The sequence below is a fragment of the Hevea brasiliensis genome, chromosome 9 (genome assembly GCF_030052815.1).
Source record: "Hevea brasiliensis isolate MT/VB/25A 57/8 chromosome 9, ASM3005281v1, whole genome shotgun sequence".
Classification (NCBI taxonomy): domain Eukaryota; kingdom Viridiplantae; phylum Streptophyta; class Magnoliopsida; order Malpighiales; family Euphorbiaceae; genus Hevea; species Hevea brasiliensis.
Genome location: NC_079501.1, coordinates 46,557,955 through 46,581,081, shown reverse-complemented (window position 1 = coordinate 46,581,081; position 23,127 = coordinate 46,557,955).

Sequence of the window (23,127 nt, the reverse complement as noted above, 5' to 3'; positions counted from 1 at the left end):
TCATGAATCTTAGACTTTAGGCAAATGAAACATGGATTTGGGTTACATGTAGGTTGCACATGAGCTTTTATTGGACTTTAATTAATTTTAGGTTCAAGCCCAAAAATAAATGTGTGTAAACAATTGCCCTCAATGCGTATAATTTAAGTATTTAAGCTAATGCAAATGTTGAAACAACTATTTTTCCAACAAATTACCATGCCTCCTAAATACCTATGGGCCGTGATCTGTTTTTTTTTCCTTGAATGGTTTAGCTCCATCTTCCCAATAACACTAGCATAGAGCTTGGACATTAATGCCTAAAAGGTACAGGATTGACTAGAGTCACCAATAGGATGATAACCTGAACAAAATCAACATGAGGAATGTGGGCAATGACTCTATGATACACTTGTATCATATAGGCATTTTAAGGCACCTTTGCATTGCATTTCATAGCATTTAGGTAGTTTAATTCATGAATTTTAATTAGTTTCATTAATTTTTGTTTTTTTCAATAGTCTCTACTTACTTTTGTGTTTTCTGTATCTTTTTCAGGTGATTTAATGAAGATCCAAGGCATAAAAATTGATTGAACAGGTTGAGAAGTTAGAAAAGTCAGAAAAGAATGCTACACAAAGTTACACAAGTCGTGCAAAGTAGAAGCATAGGCCGTGTAACCTTCTGGCCAAGAGAACCTGAAAAAGCTTGGAAGGACTCAAGTACATAAGCCATATAGTTGACTGTCACACCTTACCCCTCTGTAAGGTATAACATGATCCCGTAGTATACCTAATGAATTATCGAATTTCGTCTACCGATAACCCATTAAATATACTACAAGAGATTTTAAAATAATTCTATTTCATTTTTAGGCGTAAAATGATGATAAAAGAATTATTAAAGTGTCTTTGGATTGGATATATGCCATATAATTGATTTATAAATAAATTAGCATCTTTAAAATTTTATAGAAATTTTGCATGGTGATGGCTAAAACTATGTAAAAACCTGTTGAAAATCACCTATAGCAGTTTATATAATTCATTCTCAACAAATTCCATCATAAAGAAAATAATTCATCAATTACATAGTTCAGAAAGAAATTTAAATATTTACACTCATTGAAGTAACAGAATTAATATTACAAAAATTCACATTAAGCTGAAATGACCAAAATAACATTACAATGCTTTTTATACAACTGCTCAATGTCTATACATACATACATATAGCTACATATACATCAAAATGTAATTACGAGGGTATACCTAACATATACCCATGGCCAAACCAAAAGCTGCGCCAAGGTCTTTCACTCAGTAGCCTTCTCATTTTCTTTACCTGAGACAACATAAAATAGCTATCGCCGAGTATTTTACTCAGTGGTGCACAACTAATAATTTAAAACTCAATAAAAACATGTTCGTGTAAGGCATAGCTAAGAATTTGAAATACTCAAATCTCCATAATTCATAGAATCAATATCAACATTTTCAATTGTATAAATTAATTGTTTCAATAACATTTTATCAAAGCAATTGGAAACAATAGTGCTGCCAACAATTCACACTGTTAAGGCTATGACATAAAATTTCACGATCAATGCCGTGTTGTATGTAACACCCTCACTTTAGCTAGTTCGTGCATTCGACTGTTTCGGTAATTAATGTCGGTTCAGACAGTCAGAATGTCTGGAACTATATGTAAACTAGAGTGATGAGTCATAAATAACCCAAATAATGGTAAGGAAAAATTTAGAAAAATTTAAGCAATGAAATACAATAAAGTTAAATGAGCTGGTCCCCCGGCGATAGAACTCAACAAGCACACATTAAAACATTTAAAAGAGGATAAAATTGAATAAAAATCTGTTGTCTTCCTCCCTCATTTTCAGCCAGCCGAGACCTTCTCTTCAAATCCTCCATTGAAATACTTCTTCCAAGCTTGATTTCCACCCAAAACCACCATTTCTCCCCTTCTTATCTTCACTAAAATTAATCCTTACCACTAGAGCAAGCTTGAGGCAGCAATTTGAAGAAGAAATTGAGAAGAATTACAAGCTCAAGTTAGCTCATCAAAAGGTTAGTGCTATATCTCTCCATTTTTCTCTTTAAATTTGAAGTTAGGTGTATGGATTTAGTTAGAAATTCATGAAATTAAAAGAACATATCCATGTATGGACCAACTAAAATTTTTGGCAGCGTTAGTGATGGAAGTGTTGATGAGTTTTGAATGAATTTAAGTTGTATATGGGTGGTCTTGAACATGAGTATGAGACTCAGACATCATTAAGTATGTTGAATTGATGTATGTGCATGAATGGATATTTGAGAATTAGGGTTTGAGGCATGAAGTTAGGGTTTTGTTCATGTGTTGTGGAATTGGAGTCCTAATGGTCAATTAGTAACCATTTGGCTATATTTTATGAGGAATTGAAGTGATTTATGCCAATGGAATTGAGGTTAGATATGCTGCTTTAGGTGACCTTCAGGGTTGGATGTGAGTCCAGCAAGTTTGGGCAGCTGTAACTTGAGTGGTGGATGTTCAATTGGTGTAAGGACAATTGGACATGAAACTAGACACATAATAGTACAACTTTGATGAAGAAACCTGATCCATAAAACAAACCTAAGTTGCCCTAAAAATTGACCTAATTAGGGTGACCAATATGCTGTCCCTAGAAATTGACCAAATGAACAGTGTTTGTTCATTTAGTCATAACTCTCTGTAGAAATGTCCAATTGATCTGAAATTTGTATCAATGGAAAGCTTAGACAATTTAGAATAACTTTCATGGAGAATACAAACTCAAATTTAGACCTTAACTAATTGAAATTTCTAGCCAAAATTAGGCCACAAAAACTGCCAGAATCAAATTATACCCAGAAATTCTGGGTACTGTCTAATCTGGCCAATTATGGTATTTAGGCCATAGCTTGAGCTACAAAACTCCAAATAGAGTGATTCAAAAAGGGAATTAAAGAAAACACATAAAGGAACTGTTAGTAGTATGCCCTAGAGCATATCATTTAGTATGTATCTTGTATATATTTTATTAATAAAAGGCATTTCCACTTTTCCGTTTACATAATATATTTATGTGTAATAGAAAAGGTCCATTGATATTTTGTTAGAAATATTATTCTTAAGTTGTTAAGAATATGAGTGACAATATTTCTAGCACAAAGTATCATAAATAGGTTCACAATCAAGGATACTTCATAATAAGGACATGACTTATCCAGAAAGATTGTATTCATGTTTGTTCCCAAGTTATTTATATGAGATATAAATAAGATGGAATGGTGAGTCTCATGGCATATAACAAACATGATAGGCACTTATACATGATAAGTAGGCCGAACCAGTGACACTTATGACAAGCACATGGAGTTTACTCTTGTCAATGTTTTGTCATAAATCATATCAGTGAATATAATATTTAGACAGGATATAGCACAGTTATCTTGTATATAGGTAGTTTGAGTTTGATACTGCTTTCATACTTGTACTGTGTATGGGTATATGGGCATCTGTTGGCTCCTACTAGTTATATATGGAGGTAGGTGTTGATCAAGATGGAATCTGTTTCTCTAAGTAAATAGAGATAAAATCCTATGTTCATTTAATTGTTCTTGATGTTTCAAGTTCCTGGCCAGGACAGATAGATTTATTCAGAAAAGAGTTTCTGATGAGAAAATCTTTTAATCAAGAACTGGAATTAAAAGAGAACATAATATTCATAGCAAATGGAGTTTGATATAAACCATGACTCCAGGGTGAGTTGGGATTTTATAACAGAGAGATTCTAGTGCATGGTAACATATGATTATAGGTTCATTTAAGGTAAACCTTATTACTAATTGGGTGGCCATGGCATGCTATGCTAGGTGTTAACCATGGTCTATGAGGTTCATAAAATGATTTAGAGAAATCATTTATGGTAAGAAAGAGTTCTGATGATATTAAGAGTTGATATCATGTCTCATTGCCAATTAGTGATGAGCCTAGTAAGTCACACACATACACAAGTTATCACCTATTTAAATATAATTTAATTAATTAATTAAAGAGTTTAATTGATTAATTAAATAGGTTTGGTTTGCAATTAGATTGCAAAATCTCTAGCATGACTTGAAACCAAATCTAGATTATTGGATGTATAATATAAGTTAAATTTATATTTAAAGTGTTTAAATATGAATTTAATTAATGAGAAATTAATTAATAGAGATTAATTAATTAATTTATATTTGATATAAATTAATTAGAAGAAGAAAAATAATTATTTTGGGTTGAGAACTCAAAATTAAGACACAGGGGCATTTTGGTCATTTTGCAGTATGACACGTGGCACCATGAGATGGTGACACATGGGATTACACATAAGCTTGCCAAATGTTTTTAATCATGTAAGATGATTAAAATCAAGATTAAATATAGGTTTGACACTTGGCACAATGTGATTGGGTCACTTAAACCTAGAGCTAATCAAAGGGTGACATGTGGCAAGGGTTTAATGTGTTAACCTAGCTATTTAAGTGTTGTTATGAGAAAATAAAACACAACCAGCAGCCACACTCCTTTGTCACGCCACTTTGAGCCTCTCCAGCTATTTCTCTTCATCTCTCATCAATTCAAAGAGATTAGCCATCAATCTCTTGAATTAAGAACACTAGGAATTGTTTCTAGTGTCCATTTTATCTCTAATCTCTTAAAAGGCAGAACTTGAATTTCTAATTAATAGAAAAGGCTTTAGAAGCTGTTCAAGGGGCTGCCATAGGTGTTCTTGGTGTGGACAAGCTAGAGGGACAACATTTGGTGTCTCAAGACGAATCTCAAAGCGCGAACATTGCAGCACATCAAGAGGTTAGTGTAATCATTCTTGATTTAATCTAGGGTTCTAAAATTAATCTGATTAATTTTAAAATCTTAAATGGCAAATACAGATCCAAAAACATATTAAAAGAGTTTTAATATGTTGTTTATCATTGAAATCAAATAGATAAAAATAAATCTTGCATGGTGCATGTGACCCTAGGTGAAAATTTTTGAATTCAATGGTATAATCTTGTGTTTTGCACGCTTCCGTTCCTTCAATTGGTATCAGAGCCACTATATTTGCCATTTAGATTGTTGATTATATGATTTAATTGTGTGATTTGATCATGAGATGATTGATTCATTGCTGGTTGGATTAAGAGGTGTGGCGGCACACATGGTGAAGCCACCATTGGTGGCGGCAACAATGGTTCCTTGGGTGGTTCAAGGTTTGGCTTTTAATTCTGTAATTGTTGTATGATCTAAGGCCTATTCTTTGACTAATTAAAGTGTTTAATTAGTTGTTTTAATCACACAATTAAATTATGATTCAAATCAGAATTTTAAAAATTGTTTGAATGTGATTCAAATCTGAATTTTAAAAGTTGTTTGAATGTGATTCAAATCTGAATTTTTAAAGTTGTTTGAATCATATTTAAATCTGATTTTTTAAAATTGAATCAATAAAATTCAGATCTGATTTTTTAAAAAATATTTGAATGTGATTCAAATCTGATTTTTTAAAAAATGTTTGAATGTGATTCAAATCTGAATTTTTGAAGTTGTTTGAATGTGATTCAAATCTGAATTTTTAAATTTGTTTGAATGAGATTCAAATCTGAATTTTTAAATTTATTTGAATCATATTCAAATCTGGATTTTTAAGTTGAATATGAGATATTCAATTTAATTTAAGTATGTATGTTTTATTTAATTGTTAAATAGTGATATGCATGATGGATGATCATGGACTATAAAAGACCAATGTGATTGGATTTATTTCTTTTATGTTTCTTTGGGATTGTAAATTAATTAATTTATTTTAATTTATTTTGGGCATGTATTATTAAGTTTGTAATAATATTTTGGGTTGTAATTTCATTTATTTAAGTTCTTGTAAATTCGCCTTGGTATGCCAAGGATTACTATGTAATATTGGATTGCAAGAAGTTCAAGGAGGTCAAGAGCATTGGTGGGACGGTGGGAGAATTCAATATCAAGTGTTGATTATGTACTCCTTCAGCAACTCTTGTAAAATGAATGAATGAAATGCACCTAGGAATGCCCTGATTCAATTCTTGGTGGCTCAATTGAATCCCTTAGAGAGTCCATGATCATACCATATTCTCTTATTAATGAATGCATGAGATGTATGGGAATGTATGAAATTATATGATATATGCATGCTAAATGGATAATGTGCAAAGTGAGACCTTAATAGTAATTAGGATGACCATAAAATCTTCCAAACAAATGATTAAGTTGGAAATGCTATAATTAAAGTAATTATAACATAGGCCCTCCATTGGGGCAATTATTTTAAGAAATTTTAAATAGTTGCATAAGATGCAATTAATTTAAGAGATTTTCTTAAGAATAATTGTTAAGCATGAGATGTTGTAAATATGTAAATGGTTTAGTGGCCAATATTGGATGTACCTGAGGACATTAAAATTATTTGCATAATTCTTGGCTCAATGGGATCAACTTAACTAATGCAAGATAAGTCAATAATGGATATACACGAGATTTTGAGCATTAGGGGACAGGTAAAGGATTAAACCTCACATGAGATGTGATGGGCAAGGAGTTACTCACTTATAGTTTATTGTAATTCCAATAATGGATGTACCTGAGGATGATCAATAGAATTATAAGAATTCAATCACCCACTAGAAATCCATCCAACTAGGATTTCCGTTTTCTACTTTGGAAGTGTAGGATTCGCTAAGTTAGTGGGAGGACCAATTTGATTAAAAGACCATAATCATATTTGGTTAATTACATGATACATTTCCTAATTAATCTGGTTATTTCGCAATTAATTTTACGATAATAATGAGCACAGAACAACCACCACCATCCAATATCCTTGCAAGCATACTTGATCACAATAGGTTGACAGGACCTAATCTCTCTGATTGGCTAAGAAATTTGAAACTTGTTTTGAACCTTGAACATATAGGATATGTTCTAGACTCAAATGTCCCTGGTCCCTTACCTCCAGAGGAAAATGAAACTAATGAAACTTTGGACAAGTGGAAGGAGCATGACATGAGAGCTAAGTGTTACATGCTTGCTTCTATGAGTAATGAGTTACAGAAGCAGCGTGAGAACATGCAGAGTGCGAGTGAGATCCTCCTTCACCTACAAGAGTTGTATGGTGAGCATAGCAGGAATGTTAGGTATGAGATATCTAGACAGCTATTCCGCATGAGGATGTCTGAGGGACAAATGTTGGGGATCATGTCCACAAGATGATTCAGCTGATTGAGCAGGTTGAACATCTTGACTTTAACATGGATTTCCAACTACAGACGGATTTGATCCTTCAGTCCCTTCCTGAGTCTTTTGGGAATTTTGTGACAAATTTCGATATAACTAAACAGGAATGCACACAGTGAATTACTCAACATCTTGGTTATTGCCCAAAAGAATATGCCGTGCAATAAAGGAAAAGAGGTAGCTTTGGTTGCATCTTCTTACTGGAAAGTCCAACAAGAAGAAGGGCAATAAGAAAAAGAAACCTCGATTCCTTGTCCTTCAAGAAAATAGCTAAATAGAAAAGGAAGACCAAAGTCGACAAAGGCAAAGGAAAGTGTTTCCACTGCAAAGCAGAAAGTGTTTCCATTGCCGGTAAGAAAGTGTTTCCAACGGCGGTATAGCAATCTAAATGAATGCAATGCCGTGGTGAAAACCAACTCAAGTTCAAAATATATTTGGCACTTAAGGTTATGTCATGTTGCGTAAGATAGGATTACAAAATTGGAGAAAATAGGATTCTATCCTCATTGGGCTCTGAGCCTACTCCAACTTGTGAATCTTACCTTCGTGGCAAAATGACTAGATCACCCTTTGTTGGACGGGGCTAAGAGTGAAAATATTTTGGAGCTAATACATAGTGATGTATGTGGTCCATTTAAAGAAATGGCTAGAGGGGTTTTCATTATTTTATTACCTTTCTTGATGATAAATCAAGGTTTGGGTATTTGTATTTGATGAAATACAAACATGAATCTTTTGAAAAGTTCAAAGAATTTAAATCTGAAGTAGAAAATCAAACAGGAAAGAGTATTAAAGCTCTTCGATCAGATCGTGGAGGTGAATATTTGAGTACTAAATTTGATGAATACTTGAGAGAGCATGGCATTGTTTCTCAGTTGACTCCTCCAGGAACGCCACAGCTGAATGGTGTATCTGAAAGGAGAAATCGTACCCTATTGGATATGGTACGTAGTATGATGAGCTATACTGATATGCCAATCTCCTTTTGGGGATTTGCATTAGAATCAGCTTTGTATATTCTGAATAGGATTCCATCAAAATCAGTTTCTTCCACACCTTATGAGATATGGCATGGAAGAAAACCAAGTCTTAAGCATGTTAAGATTTGGGGTTGTCCAGCTTATATCAAAAAGTTGAAAACTGCTAACTTCGATACCGGATCAGAAAAAGGTCGATTTGTTGGATATCCAAAAGATAGTTTTGGATATTATTTTTATTTGCCTACTTCACAAAAGGTTGTGATAAGTAGAGATGCCACATTTCTTGAACAACAATTTGTCCAAGAAGGAGGCAAAGGAAGGTAAATAGAGTTAGAATTGGAGAATTCTGACCAACCAACAGATCAGATGGATATAGATCCATCTAGTCAACCAATAGCCGTTGATGAAACATCTACAGCTGTACCTCGTAGAACAACCAGGGTATCTCACCCACCAGTGAGATATGGTTTTCTTCATGAAGAAGAACAAGAGTTGTCTACTCATGAAGAAGTAGATCATGGAGATGATCCACTTACCTATGAAGAAGCTATATCAGATATAGACTCTTCAAAATGGATTGATGCTATGAAATCCGAGATTGATTCCATGTATAAGAATCAAGTTTGGGATCTTGTTAACCCACCTGAAGGTATTGTACCTATAGGGAACAAATGGGTTTTCAAGAAGAAAATTGGTTCTGATGGAAAGGTAAAGACCTATAAAGCAAGGCTAGTAGCGAAAGGGTTTCGCCAAAGGCAAGGAATCGACTATGAGGAGACTTTCTCGCCTGTTGCCATGCTTAAATCAATTAGGATTTTACTAGCAATAGCTACGTACTATGATTATGAGATTTGGCAGATGGATGTCAAAACAGCTTTTCTCAATGGATACATTGAAGAAAACATTTTCATGGAACAACCTAAGGGATTTGAATCCCAAGATGGTTCCAAGGTATGCAAGCTAAAGCGATCCATTTATGGGTTGAAACAAGCTTCGAGGAGTTGGAACATCCGTTTTGATGAAGCTATTAAATCCTTTGGTTTTATCAAAAATGAGGATGAGCCATGTGTATATAAGAAGGTTAGTGACAATGCTATCATTTTCCTTGTCTTATATGTGGATGACATACTGTTGATGGGTAATGACACAGGTATGTTGACAACTATAAAGGTATGGTTGTCAAATACATTCTCTATGAAAGACTTAGGGGAGGCAACCTATATTCTTGGGATTCGCATCTATAGAGATAGAGCGAAAAGAATAATTGGTTTATCCCAAAGTCTTTACTTGGGAAAGGTGTTAAAGAGGTTTAACATGCTTGATTCCAAGAGAGGATTGTTACCAGTGAGACATGGTATCCATCTTTCTAAAGAGATGTCTCCAAAGACACCTGAAGAAAGAGATAAGATGGCCAGGATTCCATATGCTTCGGCTATTGGAAGTTTAATGTATGCAATGTTGTGTACTAGGCCGGATATCGCATATGCTGTTAGTTTGACTAGCAAGTATCAATCCAATCCAAGTTTGGAACATCGATAGTCACAAGAATATCCTTAAGTATTTGAGAAGAACTAAGAATTTATTCTTGATCTATAGAGATGGAGACTTGCAATTGGATGGTGATACTGATTCTGATTTCCAATCAGATATCGATGATAGAAAGTCTACCTCAAGATATGTGTTCATTTGTAATGGAGGCGCAATTAGTTGGAAGAGTTCCAAACAGAGCACGACTGCAGATTCCACTCGAGGTCGAGTATATTCTGCATCGAATCTTGCAAAAGAAGTCGCTTTTGGATAAAGAAGTTCGTGACAGAACTTACAGTAGTTCCTTCCATTGAGTCAGTAGTTCCACTACACTGTGACAATAATGGAGCAGTCATACAGGCTAAGGAACTAAAGTCTCACCAAAATCCAAACACATAGAAAGGCACTACCACATTATCAGACATATAGTTGGGCAAAGGCGATATAGCCATGCAGAAAAATAACATCACCAAAAATTTAGCTGATCCATTCACTAAGCCTTTGTCACAAGCTCAGTTAGACTGACATCTTGAGAAGATGGGTCTAAGGTATTGTAATGAATGGCTCTAGTGCTAGTGGGAGATTGTTAGTAGTATGCCCTAGAGCATATCATTTAGTATGTATCTTGTATATATTTTATTAATAAAAGGCATTTCCACTTTTCCGTTTACATAATATATTTATGTGTAATAGAAAAGGTCCATTGATATTTTGTTAGAAATATTATTCTTAAGTTGTTAAGAATATGAGTGACAATATTTCTAGCACAAAGTATCATAAATAGGTTCACAATCAAGGATACTTCATAATAAGGACATGACTTATCCAGAAAGATTGTATTCATGTTTGTTCCCAAGTTATTTATATGAGATATAAATAAGATGGAATGGTGAGTCTCATGGCATATAACAAACATGATAGGCACTTATACATGATAAGTAGGCCGAACCAGTGACACTTATGACAAGCACATGGAGTTTACTCTTGTCAATGTTTTGTCATAAATCATATCAGTGCATATAATCTTTAGACCTGAGATAGCACAGTTATCTTGTATATAGGTAGTTTGAGTTTGATACTGCTTTCATACTTGTACTGTGTATGGGTATATGGGCATCTGTTGGCTCCTACTAGTTATATATGGAGGTAGGTGTTGATCAAGATGGAATCTGTTTCTCTAAGTAAATAGAGATAAAATCCTATGTTCATTTAATTGTTCTTGATGTTTCAAGTTCCTGGCCAGGACAGATAGATTTATTCAAAAAAGAGTTTCTGATGAGAAAATCTTTTTAATCAAGAACTGGAATTAAAAGAGAACATAATATTCATAGCAAATGGAGTTTGATATAAACCATGACTCCAGCTTGAGTTGGGATTTTATAACAGAGAGATTCTAGTGCATGGTAACATATGATTATAGGTTCATTTAAGGTAAACCTTATTACTAATTGGGTGGCCATGGCATGCTATGCTAGGTGTTAACCATGGTCTATGAGGTTCATAAAATGATTTAGAGAAATCATTTATGGTAAGAAAGAGTTCTGATGATATTAAGAGTTGATATCATGTCTCATTGCCAATTAGTGATGAGCCTAGTAAGTCACACACATACACAAGTTATCACCTATTTAAATATGATTTAATTAATTAATTAAAGAGTTTAATTGATTAATTAAATAGGTTTGGTTTGCAATTAGATTGCAAAATCTCTAGCATGACTTGAAACCAAATCTAGATTATTGGATGTATAATATAAGTTAAATTTATATTTAAAGTGTTTAAATATGAATTTAATTAATGAGAAATTAATTAATAGAGATTAATTAATTAATTTATATTTGATATAAATTAATTAGAAGAAGAAAAATAATTATTTTGGGTTGAGAACTCAAAATTAAGACACAGGGGCATTTTGGTCATTTTGCAGTATGACACGTGGCACCATGAGATGGTGACACATGGGATTACACATAAGCTTGCCAAATGTTTTTTTAATCATGTAAGATGATTAAAATCAAGATTAAATATAGGTTTGACACTTGGCACAATGTGATTGGGTCACTTAAACCTAGAGCTAATCAAAGGGTGACATGTGGCAAGGGTTTAATGTGTTAACCTAGCTATTTAAGTGTTGTTATGAGAAAATAAAACACAACCAGCAGCCACACTCCTTTGTCACGCCACTTTGAGCCTCTCCAGCTATTTCTCTTCATCTCTCATCAATTCAAAGAGATTAGCCATCAATCTCTTGAATTAAGAACACTAGAAATTGTTTCTAGTGTCCTGTTTACATCTCTAATCTCTTAAAAGGCAGAACTTGAATTTCTAATTAATAGAAAAGGCTTTAGAAGCTGTTCAAGGGGCTGCCATAGGTGTTCTTGGTGTGGACAAGCTAGAGGGACAACATTTGGTGTCCTGAAGACGAATCTCAAAGGCGCAGACACGCTGCAGCACATCAAGAGGTTAGTGTAATCATTCTTGATTTAATCTAGGGTTCTAAAATTAATCTGATTAATTTTAAAATCTTAAATGGCAAATACAGATCCAAAAACATATTAAAAGAGTTTTAATATGTTGTTTATCATTGAAATCAAATAGATAAAAATAAATCTTGCATGGTGCATGTGACCCTAGGTGAAAATTTTTGAATTCAATGGTATAATCTTGTGTTTTGCACGCTTCCGTTCCTTCAGGAACAACTTTCATGAAGAAAGTTTTGTCAAATGTTTGTTGTAGCAAGGTCCAATGGAATAGTGAATTTGGACATCAAATTATGAAAGTTTGAAATAAAACCTAGGTGACTAGGAATTAAGTTTGGCAACCAATGCCAACAAAATAAAATGTAAAATGTGGTATATTGGTGAACTTATGTAACACCCTCCCTGTAGCAACTTCGTACATTCTACTATTCCGGTGACCAGTGTCGGACCGGACAGCTAGAATTTTCGGAAAAATATTTAAACTAAAGTGAGGAACTATAATTAACTCAAATATTAATAAGAAAAATTTAGAAAAAATTTTAGAAATAAAATACAATCAAGTTAAATGAGCCGGTGCCCTAGCGATGGGTAACCTAGTGGGAAGTTGCGGTTCTCGCAACTAGGAGCCCTAGACCTAGGGGAAAATTCATAAAATAAGTTTGGGGACTCCAGAGAAGGGTCATTGAGGTTCCTATAGCATTATAATGCGAAGAAAATATTTAGAAAAATTTTTCAATTGGTACAGACAATTTTGGTCTGTTAAGCCAAACGGAGGGCATTTTGGTCATTTCGCCTTCAGAGGTAATTTTTGGCCGACTTGTCCAGTTAAGTAAATAATTATTATGACATAAAATGTGAATAAATATTACTAAAAATTGAATTGAAAATGAGTAGAAAAGAAAAGAAAAAAAATGAATTAAATGGGAATTTATGACATCACATGATGTCATTAGTGTGCCTTCACCCAACCCAATGTTGACACATGGCATAACTATATTTAAAAGAGACAAATGGGCTGAAAAATGAAAGAAAAAACAGATTTCTCATTTATTCTTTCTTCCTTGCCGTAAACCATTCCTTCCCTAACCTCCATGGACAAGCTTTTTCAAGCTTGATTTTCCCTAGCTTCCACACCATAAAAGCCTTAGTTGTTGTCACACCCTACCCCTCTGTAAGGCATAACATGATCCCGTAGTATACCTAATGAATTACCAACTCCGTCTACTGATAACCCATTAAATATACTACAACGGATTTTAAAAAAAAATTTCTTACTTCTTTTACAGTGGTGAGCACTATTTACAGGTGTTAAAAAACTTTTTGATCTGAAGTGATAGAACTAACACATTTGAATTATTTGGAATTTCTGTAAAAATTTTGGCAGAATGCCATCTGTATTTTGGATAAAACAGTTCTTCAGAAAACCTGTAAAAAGCACTTATTATTTTCCAAATCTCAACTCCAACATTTTTCTCAATACAACATATTTCTCAACTCAAATCCACAGTAATTTTTCAAAAGCTGAGATATAGGAAATATAATATAATTTTTACAAGTCAAAATAACTCATAATTATTTTCCAACCTCAAGTTACAATTTAAATTTACAACTGCTCAAACCAAACAATATGTACATACAGTGGTCATACATTACAGTACAAAATGCAAAAAGCGGTATACTCGTTATACCTGAAAAATCTCTCGCTGGAGGTACTAGCAGCCTAGTCTGCTGCCCTGTCTGTCTGTCTACCTGTGACAGCAATAAAAAGCTATCGCTGAGACAATGCCTCAGTGGTGCACAACATTAACCAAATACAACTTTAAATCACAATTCATAAACCATATAAATAGTGGATACGTAAAACCATAGTTAAATTCAAGACAATGAATGTCATAAGGAATTTAAACTGCAATTCACAAATCATCAAAATTCATAATAACACAATTTAGTCAAATAGTTTAAGAATACCGTATTGCCAATCAATAATATCATTTGATCAAATAACTGAAGAATACAGTGTTGCCAATCGATAATACAATTTAGGCCATGACACAATTTTTCCACACATACCGTGTTGTACACCACGACAAGACATACTCACCCCAATAATCGAAATCAATGAGGGAGGAAGCTAGCTATATAATGAGTACTCATCCACACTCACCTCTGACTGACAAGTCAAAGAGGGAGGAACATAATCATACTCACCCCAGACTGATAAGTCAAAGAGGGAGGAATATATCACACTCACCCCATTAATGGAGGAGGAACATAGTAACAGTGTCATGCCAATTGTGAATCAAAACAATTCCAAACATTTTATTCAAATGATCCGTAAGAATCCAATAAATTTCCAAAGTTATAATTTCATTCACAAAATGGCAACACAATTCGTAATTCACTTCAATTTCCACAAAAACCATTTACAGTGCTTTTCAATTAATAAGTATCCATCAAATACCATTCAAACAGTTTCTCACAGTTTCAAATCATTTACAATGTTTTTCAAGCAATAAATATCCATTCAAGTACATTTCCATAATTTTAAACAATAATATACAGGTGTAGACCCTTATTTTGTGATGAGTATGTGCATTGAGGCCGTGGGAAACCCGATGATGAAAAATTATATATGACTGTAAGATGTAATTGGAGGTATGGAGCTGAATTATTAATTCCGTGGCATGATCTTGAAAAAAATAAAAATAATAATAAAATTTTGGGGAAATTAATTTAATTAAATTTAAATAAAATTTTATTTTGTTTAAATTTAATATGGGTAGTTCTTAAATGGATCTAATTAAGTTTAATTGGGCTCTATGGGCCTAAGAAAGCCTAGTTAGGAATTTTAAATGGGACCCATTTAATTATTTTCTAAAAATTAAAATAACAAAATATCTCTCTCCTCCTTGACCCCACTCTCTTCCTCACTCCCTATTGGTGCCTTCCATTTTTTCCTGTCTTCCTATTGGTTGAAACACCTCATCCATATCCCAGTCTTATTCGAACTCTGCAATTGTAGTTGTTTAAATCATCTAAACTTTATCATCCTAAGACTCCAAACCCTATCACACCTCTCTCCCAAAACCCTATAAATACCCTACTAGAGAAGAGAAGAGGGGAGGAAAAAGAGGAAGAGAAAATTCAGAGCTACAGGAAATTTGGAGATATTCAAGACTCTTTGAGTTTTTCCTTATTTTTTCTTTTCTTCAAGAAGATTTTCATACAAGATTTCTGGAAGGTCAGTTTTTGTTGTTTTCTTTTCAAGATTCAAGATCTATGCCATACAATATTTTAATTCTATGCTCTTTGTCTTCAATTTATTTTATATGTTCATATAGATCATGTAATCATGTTTAATTTGAGGGGATACACAACTCTGCACATGTTTAATTTCTGTCTCTCGTATTTTTATTATTTTTCTTTATTTTATAAATCTGTAAAAATTTTGTAAAAATTATATTCATATTCTACACGAAATTCCATTAATTTTAGGCTCAAGAATCACTAAAAAAGCTTTAATATTTTGTAAGTTATGGCTGTTTGAAGTTAGGGTTCCTGTAAAATCTGATTTGCAGGATATCCGACTTGTGGAGCCCATATCTCCCTTGTTCCTTAATATTTTTGTGCAAATCTAGTGTCTAAAATTAACTTCAGAATCTTATGAATCTTTTCCAATTGGTTTTGCATTCATATCTTTTGTGGTTAATGAGTTATGAATTTTACAAAAAAGTAGTACGATTCTGTCACTTAGAAGAGTTACGATTTATGTAGATCATTCGGCTAGGGTTTTGTTTGATTTATAAATTTTATGTTATTGTATGATATGTAAGCTGTCTTCTGTAATTTTTTTATGATTTTTAGGCATGTTTAACTATTTTTAAAAAATCGAATTTCTTGCTACTGTTAATCTGCCAGAATTTGAAAATTGTATATTTGTGCATGTTCTTGTATTTTCTTAGGTTTTAATTGATATTTGATCTATTTTCTGTGTTCTTTTAATTCAAGAAGTGTTATGAAGTATTTGGATCATGTTAGAAGACTTAGACCATTAGGTAATTGTAACTAATTAGGAATCTTAACCCTTTAGGAGACTAGAGTTAGAATCCAATGTAAATTGTTATTAATATTTTCTTTATTTCTTTTATTTTCTTTAGTTTCTTTATTTTTTATTACAAACAAAATTGGTAAGTAGCCCTAAGGTAAGTACCAAAGAGGGCATTTGCGTGGAGCTTATATGGAGCTAAACGGGAGTAAGCCAGGGATATCATTGCCATACTAGAAGAGAAGACCATTTTTTAAGGGTAGCTTGCCCCAATGGCAAATCGCATTTAACAACAGGTAAGTAGCTCTAAACTTCTCGAATAACCATTGGCATGAAATTGTAGTAATAATAGAACTTTTATTTGGTAAATTAAAATTAACTTTGTTTTTAATTTAACTGACTTTTGCATGTAATTAATTTAAATAAATACTTTGTAAATTAAAATTAATCTTGTTTGTAAATTAAACTAATATTGGCATGTAAAATAAATTTAATTTAATACTTGGTAATTGTAAAATAAATTTGCATGTTAGAAATCTTTATTAGGTTGTGATTGTTTGGGACTTATGTGATATTAGAGTAAATTACACATGTACATAATTAACTTAGTTCAATTATCCTTAAGGTAACTTGGTGAAAATTAATTAATTAGGTTAAATAGAAACATAGGGTTATTTGAAATTGAATTTGTTTGTAAATTAAATTCCCAATAATAAATTAATTTTAGTCATCTGGTAAATATCATTTAAATAATTAGCAACCCCATAGATAGGAATTACTTGTGCATGAAAATTGTGTGTAAACAACAACCCTTTTTGTGAATTACTTGCGTGTATAGGATTAGAATTGCATTTTTTAGGATAGAGTTTAATAAAGGAATAATAAACAAGACTTCTAGAAACATTAGTAGAGGACTGCACTCAATTAACGAGGTTAGACCAGGCGTAAGGGGTGCCTAACACCTTCCCCTTACGTACCCACTATCCCGAACCTAGACATTGGGCTATGGTAATGACGGTTGTGGAAACTCTGCAAGGAGTAAGTTGCCATCCATGACCCTCGGAAGAAACACTGAATATGTCCCGGTTATTACCCGGGTGGCGACTCCTGTCTATCTATGCCTTTGTGGCATAAATCCTTAGTACCGTGGTAGTGTTATGGGAAGACGGTACTTACCAGTGGTTTGATTCTATTAGGATTGTATGAAGTGCATGTCTAGGAAATGCTGTCTAAGGAGGTGGTACTTAAGTGAGACCATTGTGACTCCACCATCTTTCCTGGGCATTACCTGGTGCATTTTATATAATTCTAATGGATGATATTTCGCCTCACGCCCTACCCCCTACAGTTTGGCGACTCCACTGGGGACTAAATGGATAGTTACTCCAACATGTTTCTATTAGTCTAATATTATTCCTCTGTTAAACTTTTTGCATTGCACTACACTATCACACGGATCACCCTTACCCTTTTAGCCCCGTTAGTACTAGCCAAGGAGACCATGGTTCTACTCGAGCTATGACGAATTGGTGAATGCTAGCACCCCATGCCTGTACCTTTGAGTATATAAAAGAGCCACAGCTCCGGCCGTTGTGCTTAATGGACAAGCTCTCGCATGGGTGACCCTTTTCCTACCCGATGAAGCCCATGAGCCATAGATTTTAACCCTAGGTACCCCGTAGATTTTTGTTGTGCTAGATTTATAACCTTACTGTTCAAACCATAAGTTCTAGTGGTAGTTGAGATGAACCTAGGCCTATGCATAGGCCCAATGTTTGTATAGGCCCAAGTCCATTTCAAAACCCATGTTAAGCAAGAGGATGCTTACTTATGGTTAAATTTTAAGGATATAAATCCTTTGTTTGTGAGGGTTTGTTTGTGAGGGAAGGATCGTCCTGGACCACCCCCTGTTGGTGTGTCCAAAGTGTACTGCAGCCTAGGATAGAATTTTTTGTTACCCTACACGTGAGAGTTGAAGGTATAAGGGGGCGAAGATTTAGTTCTGGAGATTTTTTTTTTTCGGTTTTGATTCAGTCTTTGGTCCGATTTTAGTTCAGTTTATATGGTCTGGTTTTGATTCAGTTTTGGTTCTAGTGGTATGGTTCGATTTTGGTTTTGTAAAAGTAAAGGCAAAAAAAAAAAAAAAAAAGAAAAAATGGTCCATTCATGCATTGCATTCATGTACATAGCATGCTTAGGTTAACCCTTAAATCCTATTTTTTTGAGCAAACATAGCCTCAAAACACACCAAAGAGACTTCCAATCAAGTCACTTGGGTTAGGAAAGGGAAGAGACTAGTGCGGATTTCACCTGCACTACTTAGGATGGAAGAAATTATGGCCGTGCTTGATGAAATATTGAATGCCAAGATGTTTGAGCTAGAAGAGAAAATTGTGGTCAACTTTAGAAAGAGGCCCCAAAGTAGGCCAATTAAGTGGCATTAAAGTTATTGAGGTTCAAATTGTGTCTCAAACCCCAAGAAGATTTTTTCAATTTAGCCAACCCTTATCCGAAGTTTTGGAGCGTCTCAAAGCTCAAGACCTCCTATAGCTCTTAGCACCCGGACCACTACCAAATCCACTCCCACCTAGCTATGATATCAACCAATGTTATCGGTCCTACCAAGCCCACAGTCATGACACCGATTGATGCTTTTAACTTAAGCATGATATCTAAGACCTAATTGATGCCAAAAGGATGATTGACCCAGAAAATCAACCCAAAAGCCCCATGCCTAGCCAAAATTTCTACCTACGCCAAGTCTCTACTTGATCTCCATCACCCCAAATAACCCTAACAGAATTATTGACTTTATCCAACCCATCCAAAAGCCCAGTGAACCTATCCAACCCATTCAAAAGCCCAATGGACCTCAGTCTATAATGGTTATTGAGATTTGTGATAATTCTAGCTATGATGAGGGTTTTTTGGATGTCTGGACTAATTCTGATGAGGAGATAGTTGCATTATAACTAGATGGTTCAGTTCCACTAGTGTCTGATTTTCAAGTTGTTGGGATCTATGAAAACTAGATGGATTTGAAAGTGGCTATTGTGAAGAAAGGGATGAAGTTTTTTTCCTGCATGGGCCTAGGAGAAAGTATAGATGGTCTGGTGACTTTTCTTGAGATGAAGGGGCAGATCACGAGTCATGGTTTAGGCTATGAGCTAACAGAAGAGGAAGAAGAGCCAAAGCCTTCTAAGTTCTTGAAAGCGAGGGCAATTACCTTGACATATGATTAGGGATTACAACACGTGAAAGAGCTAAAGCAAAAAATCAGCACCATTGATCAAAGGACTGTATGAAAAACCAAACACCTAAAGCTACACCCCTATGTTTGAGTCTATCTTTTGTAATGCTCACGGTAGTGATATTGATGTTTCCAATTCTGATGTACTTGATAAAGATTTCGAGGCAAAGATCAATAACATTCCAGTCCTTCCGCTAGTTGTTTGATGTTTATTCTAATGGGCATATGCATGGCATTCATAATCATTTAGAGTCTATTTTTGTTAATGCACCAAAATCGATCTCTATTAATTTGGGTACACCAAATAATCCTAAAGACATTAAGTTAGCTAAAGATTTAACCCAAGAAGAAAGAGATAAATTTATAGCCTTGTTAACAAAGTACCAAGAAGCACATGCCTCGAGCTTAAAATCAGATGGCCAATTCCTAAGCCACGCTGGTGTCCCTATAGGAAAAGAGTGATCAAAAGTTGACTTAGTTATCCTAATGAGGAGTAAAATTTTATCTTTGTGAAGGATTAGTAGTAGCACATGTGGACCTAGAGGAGAAGGAAAATGATATGAAGACATAAGGAGGTCTCTGAAGTGAGAGAATACTGCAATAAGCCTACAAAGAGATAGAGCAACAATTCATAAATTAGCCACTCAACTTACTTTAGCTGGGGGGCAATTCTACAAACTCTTATGTGTGATAGAAAAATAGGCTGAGCAAATAATGAAAGAAATACATGCAGGAAATGTGTAGTTCCCATATGAATGGAAATGTTCTAGTTGGAAAAAAAAATGTTCGAAACATATAAGGATTAGCCTGAAAAACTCCCTTATATTCTTTAAGGTTATTGTAGTACTGCAAGGACATCCACGGGGGCAACCCATTCTCTTTAGTAGATGGGACTAAAGTAGTGTTATCCATTAAGCAAGAGGTCAAATCCTTAAGAGTGATACTAGAAGCTAAGATCCTAGAAAATGAGTGGGCCTAGAAGAGATATGATGAACTAGCTTTGATTGATGAAAGGAGAATGTGAGCCTTGTATCATATGCATGCTTATTAGAGGAAGATAGCTAAGACCTTTAATAAGAAGGTGAAGCCAAGAAAGATCAAAGAGGGAGACATGGTTGTGAAACAAACTCGGCCCATCCCTTTTGATCCAAAAGGAAAGTTTAAGCCAAACTGGAATGGTCCATACATAGTCAAAAAGATCTTGCCAGAAGGTGCTGTAAGAATATTAGACCTGGATGAAAATGAATTTCAAGAACCAGTCAACTTAGACAAGCTCAAATGGTACTTTGTGTGAGACAGTCCGCTAGTGAAAAACTGCAAAAGGCGGTCTAGTAAAAAGTAAGGGTCAAAGAAAAAAGAACGAAAGAAAAAAAAAGAGAAAAAGAAAAAAGAAAAGAAAAGAAAAGAAAAGAAAAAAAATGCTAGATTGAAAACCTACAAAAGGCAGTCTAGGCAAAAGGAGAGATGAGAGAAGATCTGGATGGAAAACCTGAAAAGGCCATTCGGCAGATTATAAAGCTTATTTCTAACTTTGGAAGGTTAGAAATTTAGCAAAACAAAATGTAAGAGGGAGTAATGGTGTACCTGAATAAATAAAGAAGTTTTTATTGCATTAACCAGGAATAGGTTTTATTGAATTATGATTGTGAATGTTTTGTGTCTTGAGGGATATATCAAAAGATTAAGTAATTGAACTGCATTGTTTTGATTTAACCTATTGTCTTGTGAGCATGATAGAATAGGTGCTTGATATGAATATTCTGGTGATTGTCTAATTTCAAAAAAAGAGAAAAAGAATAAGAAAAAGAAAAGAAAAAAAGAGAGCTCGCTAAGTGGAAAACCTGAAAGGGCCGCTTAGGCAAAAGTTAGAGCAAGCCCGCTGAGATGAAAACCCAAAAGGGCATTTCAGGCAAAACTTAGGGCACAGAGAATGAAGTTCATGGAAAAGAAATGAGTCAAGGCAGAAATCATGGGGGGCGAGAAGAAAAAGAAAAATCAGAGAGAAATTATATTGTGACCTTAAGGAAGTCTTTTTTGGTGAATAATTTTTCTCAAAAAAAATTTGAGGTTATAAGAAAGTTTTTGCAAAAAGAGGTCCCCCAGAGGATTAAGTTTTTTTTAGAATCTCTAGCAAAATCAGCATGCCCATGATAGGAAGTAGCATACAGGAAGCATAAAAATCATAGAGAATTTTGAGACCCAGTCATCCTAATTTTTTTTCAAATCATGAATTAGATATTTTTTGGTAAGTCCTTAGACGTTGTTTAGGGCGCATGACATAGTTGTGTAAGGCATAGAAGAACATGCATCAACATGTCACCTGTGGGTGTGTAAGGCGTATAAGAACATGCATCACCACAGTTTCAAGTGTCGAACTACGAGGGGGTCTGATTCTTCCTCAGGATAGCGAGGGGGATACGTAGGTAGTTTAGGATCGTGGTCCTAAATACGAACCCACAACATTTCATGATAGATGTTTTTTGGTAAGTCCTTAAACGTTGTTTAGGGCACATGGCATAGTTGTGTAAGGCGTAGAAGAACACGCATCAACATGTCACCTGTAGGTGTGTAAGGCGTAGAAGAACATGCATCACCACAGTTTCAAGTGTCGAACTACGAGTGGGTCTGATTCTTCCTCAGGATAGCGAGGGAGATACGTAGGTAGTTTAGGACTGCGGTCCTAAATACGAATCCACAACATTTCAAAACACAGAGTTTCCATTATCATGAGACCGTAGCTAGTCTCATGATGCAGAGTGTATCGACAGAATAAGATGCATTCGATTTTCACATTACAAAGTTATCAATTATGAGACCGTAGCTAGTCTCATAACACGTAGTCTATCGGCGAGCAAGATGCACTCAATTTTCACATGACACAGTTATCACTGTTATGAGACCGTAGCTAGTCTCATGACGCAGAGTGTATCGACAGAGCAAGATACACTCATTTTTCACATGACACAATTATTACTATTATGAGACCGTAGCTAGTCTCATAACATAGAGTATGTCGACCGAGCAAGATATACTTGATCCTCATAGCCAATGTTTCATAGTTATTAGAAATTTGAGTTTCACTTTGTGAAACTTGAGCAATGCTTTCGCATTGATTTCAACTTTCGCCAAAGTGGGGGGCAAACTGTAGACCCTTATTTTGTGATGAGTATGTGCATTGAGGCCGTGGGAAACCCGATGATGAAAAATTATATATGACTGTAAGATGTAATTGGAGGTATGGAGCTGAATTATTAATTCCGTGGCATGATCTTGAAAAAAATAAAAATAATAATAAAATTTTGGGGAAATTAATTTAATTAAATTTAAATAAAATTTTATTTTGTTTAAATTTAATATGGGTAGTTCTTAAATGGATCTAATTAAGTTTAATTGGGCTCTATGGGCCTAAGAAAGCCTAGTTAGGAATTTTAAATGGGACCCATTTAATTATTTTCTAAAAATTAAAATAACAAAATATCTCTCTCCTCCTTGACCCCACTCTCTTCCTCACTCCCTATTGGTGCCTTCCATTTTTTC